Source organism: Alexandromys fortis, unplaced genomic scaffold (assembly GCF_014885135.2).
Source record: "Alexandromys fortis isolate MF-2015 unplaced genomic scaffold, M_Fortis_MF-2015_v1.1 scaffold_23, whole genome shotgun sequence".
NCBI lineage: Eukaryota > Metazoa > Chordata > Mammalia > Rodentia > Cricetidae > Alexandromys > Alexandromys fortis.
The window spans coordinates 13148625-13155225 of NW_026067907.1; positions in this window are offsets into that span (position 1 = coordinate 13148625).

Here is a 6601-nt window from a genome sequence, read left to right on the forward strand (position 1 = left end):
GCCTCAGGTGGTGGTGGTAGTGGTGGTCCCTGAGATGTGGTTTACTGGAAGGTACATCCTTAAGGCAGACAAAGCACCGGTTGCAATGAGCATAATGATGCAGGTGACAAGTGGTGGTAGTTGTGGTCCCTGAGATGTGGTTTACTGGAAGGTACATCCTTAAGCCAGACAAAGCACAGGTTCCAATGAGTATAATGATGCAGGTGACAGTAGTGTTGATACAAGAATTAGGGAAGTATGGGAAATAGGTCTCTGGGACCCAGGGGACAAGGAATTCAGTTCTCCCAGCCTTGAGGTGCCCTCTGCTGCTAAACTCTGCAGGTACAACACATACTCTATCATGCGATAGAGTGGTGACTGGATTTGGATAATGGAATGTCTGGAGTTGGTTGGACTCATAGTCCACAGCTTTTTGAGTTGATGATGCGGGTTTCAGTAGGGACCCAGGTAGGGGGGAAGGTACTGTGACTATCCAACCTTGATGCAGGGTAGACTTTGGCATCTTCTCTGTTCCTAAGATTCCTCCATGCTGTTCTGAGGACTAGACATACTATGGACTTCTTATCTTGAATGTAGAAGCAATATATTATAAACTTTAATAAACTCTAAAAAGCTCCTGAAGCTGGACTCAAAGGTAACCAGGACTTTAGGGCTTGTGGCTTCTGCTCACGGACAAGGTCGATGTCCCTCAAAACTTAGTAGGCATTTTTGGTCAATGCACACCCTCCTCTTCTGTGTCTTGTCTTCCTCTCAACACTTTCTGCCATCTGGAATCACTCACCATTCCTAGAGAGGTGCCCTGGATCACACCCTTTAACAGATCTGATGCGGAATACATGCCCATTGAGAATCTGTGAAATGAATGAAAAAACTCCCCCTAATAGAACTCTTGAAGAAAGAACTTTGTAGCCTCCAGCATGGTGTAGATAGAAATGTGAACTATCCTGGAAGCTGGCAACACTTCTGTTCTCTTGTCTGATTGTGGTCCCTGCAGTTCTATAGACCTCAAGTTCTCATGGCCCTGAGGGCCTCAATACAACACTTGACAGAATGCCATTCTTATGAGAAGGTCAAAGCAGGACATGGTTGGTGACCAAATATGTGATATAAAATGGTATAAATGATACACTTTTGACCTTTGGAAGATGTTCAGTAAAAGTATAAACCAAAGCAAAGAAAGCTTACATTAAATGTGCCTTTCACTTAAATTTGATCAGAATTGCTTTTTCATATAACGTCTCTCAGCAAGTCTTAGGAATTAGCCTCCTCAGATAACACACATTACAACTGGGTTTTGAAGTTTGTCGAAATGTAAAAGAAGAAGCAGAAGTTCAGCACAAATAGTTTCCTGTTTGGAGGGCTTGCTCGCCTTGGTCCCCCAGATCTAGCTCCTAACCAAGATTAAATATGGTGGAAAACAAAGCAACATTCCCCTGGAGAGCAGAATCCCACATCAGACCACAGTTAGGCAGCTTGGATGTCAGTGGAACACCCAGTCTGGCTAAAAGTACCCTATAGAAAACAGGGTGATTAATAAACAAGCTGTACTGTCTATAAAGTCTCCAGCTTTGTCCTCATGAAGACAAGAGTCTGTTCTTACCAAAACAGAACTGTTACGCATGATATATGAGTCGCCCGCTATCTTTCCGACATCTGCATCCATTTCCACAGATAGTTACCAACTCTGTAAAGTATATATTATCATATTTTTAGCAAGCATATTGAAGTGGTATTGACAGGAAATAAATTCCAAGTGTCTGAAGTGCACGGTTTGCCATTTTAATGCAGGTCATCACATACAAGACCAATGGTGCAGTCGCAGTAGTGAGACTGCTGCCTCCCCTAAGGGCACTTCCATCCTTGAAAATGCCTCTCTCCCACGGTCCCTGCTCTAAGCCTGAATGACCCTAGGGAAGCATACAGTCCTTGCAACCACAGAGTACTTAATCTTGTATTTCTATTGATTGTGACATCTCATTTGCATTCTTTCTTACACTGTAATGATTTTGACTCATGTGTACAGCAGTATGGCCCAATGTTGCTTATCATCATTTCCTTGCATAGAGAATGATGCTATCCCAACAACAGGCTGTGAGCAGCAGCCCATTAGTGTGCTGGTTTACCGTGACCAGGGCGCCTGCACTGCTGATGACTGCCTCTGTACCAGACTCTCCTATAATTCCACATATTGAAGCTGTGGTTGCATAAATAAGCACACAGAGAAACATTTTTTTCATGCGTCTCATGCTTAAAAGGTGTCTAAATTGTGATAAATAGTCAATAAATATGTGCATAAATCATCAATCAATAAATACGATACTTCAGACAGTCTAACATAATTTAATCATTTTTTATATTTAGCAGGAAAAATCTTCCATAAAAATTTTAAAATTCATTTGAGTTACTCATTGGATGGCTATGCAGACTTTCTTATTCTGAAAACATCTTTTCAGTCAACAGCTCGACCAGAGATAATTGCAGATGCTCACTGACAGTCTCCACCCTCTGTAGCACGGTATATAACTAGAGATGAGCATACTTGAATAGAGTATAAAGTGACTTTAGCTTAAACAATAAGGTTTACAAAGTGAATGATGAGTAATACATGCTCCAAATCAGTCAAAACAGGCTAGGTGATTAGCTACTCTCTCGTCATACATGGCAACAAATGGAGCATCCCTTGGCTGGGGTCCCCACAGCTGTGTCTTCACACTGCTACAAACTCTTCTCACTAACTCAAATGCTGCTAAAACAGAAACACTTTGTGTGTAAACACTAATGGATTATCAGTAGAGGCTCAGACAGTTGAGGCCACTAGGCCTCCGTTAACCTTCTGTCATTGTAGAAGTGACTTACTTGTAAGTAAGAGAGCTTAGGTAGGAAAGGCTGAAAAGTGGTTCTTACCCATTAAAAATATGAGCATTGTAGACTATGGGGAGCTTGCGAATTTAGAAATGTGGAGACCTCTGTGACATAGATGTCACAGGACAATCACAGCAGAGCTGACCCACCCAAGTGCTATGGTCGTGGCAGAAGCTCGTGAGCCTCAATCTGTCTCTGGGTCTTTCTGCTGGGGAAGTCATCTAGGTCACCTGCAGAAGGTGTTCCCTCAAATCTCAGTAATAGCTCAGGAAGCACCTCCAAGGGAGCTTATCTGGCTTTGTTGTTATGGTGATAGCCTGAATTTACCAGTTTACCAAGTACAGCAAGATTCTAAGTACTAAGAGAAAGCAGAGTAGAAGGCAAGTGGCTATTAACAGCCTACTCTTGACTGGGTAGATCTGGAGTGGAGTGCTTGCCTAGCCTACGTGAAGCTCGGGGCTCTACCTGCAAGAGAGCCGACCTAGAACTTGTCTTTCTTGGTCACTTCAGACTGTTTGGACAAGTTAAACGGGCCCTTTGCTTTCCATTCCACAGGCCTCCTTCCAGAAGCTCCATGCTCAAAGGAAACAACTTTCCAGACAGAGAAATGACCTACCCCCAGCGGAGAGGCGGATTCAAAATAACCAGTAGGGAAGACCAAGAAATCCACACAGAAAACCCGTTGGAAGGGTCGTGTGGAAAACTGAGCTGGACTCATACTTTGGAACATCTGTCACCTGTAATATTTCAAGAGCATCTGAATATACATTTCAGAAATGCAGATGTAACTGCCCAATAAAAATATTTTTAAAGCGATCACATTCCCCAACTGCCTCTATAAATCAACACATAATCTTGTCATCGTCTATACATATGTTCTAAGTTAAAAGGAATTTTATGAGCTTTGAGCATCTTTTATTCATTTTTTAGTATCTTTGTGCTACACTAGCGTATTTTTTCCCTAGCAAGATCTTGCACAGTGTGGAGCAATATTAGTATGAACAGAAAAAACAAACCCAAAATTTAAATTGGCATTACAGGGCGTCGGGTCAAAGGAAGTCATGTCAGGTTCCCCTGTTTCACAGACTGCCAGGACTTAAGCAGCACTAGCTATGAATAGCCACATACTCACTACACTAAAAATGCAGAAATGCCTTCGCTTCTGAGAGGGAGAGATGGAAGTTTGTATCAGCCAACATATCCACAAATAGGAGTACAAATTTATCTCATTCCGAATTAAGAATTCTTAGACACTCTCATGGACGTCATGCCATCCAACTGGGCCATATAGATAGGATGAGGATCTTGAGCTGTACCCCTTTATCTGGGTTTCCATAGCAATTCTAGCAGTGTTTTGAAAACCACTGTGCAATATTACTTTGTGGTATAGTCTCTCTCGCTGAAGCGAAGTGTCAGACTATGAAAATGGGCCACTGTGTCCTTTTTTGTTGTTGTTGTTTTATTTTGTTCTTTTTTTTTGATAAAGGGTTTCTCTGTATAACAGCCCTAGCTGCCCTAGAACTAGCTCTTGTAGACCAGGCTGGCCTTGAACTCACAGAGATCCTCCTGCCTCTGCCTCCTGAATACTGGAATTAAAGGTGTGTTCCACCACAACCCAGCTCCCTAAATTTCTAAACAAAATGTCCCAAATGCAATTAAACTTCTTAACCATCCAGAAACTAAGATAATCTCAACAAAAACCCAGGGGAAAAGATGATCCGCAAAAGCCACACAGGTCTGACACACACACTTAGGGATTATCCGGTGACCTGTACAGCAGTCATTACAACCATGCTTCAACCAGGAAGAGCAAACACCACTGAAATTAATATAGAGGTGGAACCTCTTACTAAAAGGTGCAGATTATGAAAAGAATCAAATGAAAATTTCATGATAAAAAACCACAAGAGAACAAATGCATTGGGTAGGCTCTTATTTGAATGAAGAGGGCGGGAGGCACCAGAGAACTTAGCGCAGTAAATATGGGTAGGAATTAGAGTCTTCCAATCTGACAGGGTTGAAGAGGATGCATGAGTTCAGGGTGATGCCCATAAACCATAAACCAGCCACTCCGAGATCTCAGGATCAAATCTCAGATGAATTATGGAACTGTTTTCTCTGGTTATTATTAAACAGTTACTCCATCTAAAATTTTGAAGAAAAATTTCAGAATTATGATATCTGTAATTCCTAGGTATCATTTTTCTGATTTACTGACTGGCAGTGTGCATTTGGTCCACTATAAGGGACCCACCTTTAAATGCAGACTAGGGTTCAGATCTGATGGTGTCCCTTGTATCAGCAAGAAGCCCTCTGGGTATGGAACAGCTGGGGCACACAAGGGTACGGAACCTGGTCAGCCAAGAATCCTGAGTTCAGCAACTTTCAGCCACAGAGAACTCCTTTGGCACAGTGCTTCCCCAGAACTGGGCTCAAGAGCCACCTGGGGTCTCCCCATGTCACATACGGCTGTGCAGCAGCTTCCCTTGAGAATGTCACATTGTATCCTGCAAGGAAGTTCCTTAATACAGAAGACAAACAACTCAGAATAACTTCAAGAAAAAATAGGAAGGGATGAAAAAAGATTAGTGGGGAGAGAAAGGGAGGAAGAGAGGAATGTGGGAGGAGAGAGGGAGAGGGAAGAACCAGAAGCAAGGTCGGTTCGTGCATCTCAGCTTCTTGAAAATGCAGCCTAAAGGCATTGGACGTTCTCATAGCCAACACTGCTGCACCGTGGGAGAGGCAACCAGAGCTACCAGAATCATGCATTTCCCTGAAGCAAATGTCTGGAGTGAAGACTCAGGTGTTGGTGAGAGAGAAACAAGATTATACTTCCTTAACAATTTCTTTGGTAAAAAGGTCTAATTAAGAACATACACTGAAGCTGGGTGGGGGTGGCACAAGACTCGAGAGACAGAGGCAGGTGGATCTCTGTGAGTTCGAGGCCAGCCTGGTCTACAAGAGCTAGTTCCAGGACAGGTACCAAAGCTACAGAGAAACCCTGTCTCGAAAGAAGGAAGGAAGGAAGGAAGGAAGGAAGGAAGGAAGGAAGGAAGGAAGGAAGGAAGGAAGGAGAGAAAGAAAGAAAGAAAGAAAGAAAGAAAGAAAGAAAGAAAGAAAGAAAGAAAGAAAGAAAGAAAGAAGAAAGAACACGCACTGGATTTGATCTCCAATATCTATTTACGGATCCCTGGATAGCACAGAACATCCTCTGTTTACTATTGATCAAGTATTCATTGAGAGTGTCCTACAAATAAAACTCAAAACTACATTCTAGAAGAGAGTTGTAAGTAGAGACCTTAGAATTCCTGTCTTCATAAACAGCATGAAAAGTGTGAGAGGAACAGAAGAGAGAAAGAGGGAGGAGAGAGATAAAGATGGGAAGAGATAGGAAAAGATAGACCGCATGGAGAGAAAGGGAAGAAGAGAGGAGAATGTGGACGTAGAGAGGGAGAACGAGCAACAAGGCCAGTTCGGGAGCCCAGGAAGTGCCACATGAGGAACGGAAAATGGTGACTTGAAAAGGCGTGGCAGGCCTGGGTCCGGGAAATGACACAGAACCAGTGTGGCAAAGTCAGAGATGACCTTGGCTAGGTGCACAGCGAAGATGCCACTGAATCCATTGGGATCAGGGTCGCATGTCTGTTGGCTATCACGAGTGCAAAGTGGATGTTGCTTTAGCAGGACACCAGAGGAGACATGGGGGATGACTAGGGTTCTCTAGAGCCCAACACAACAT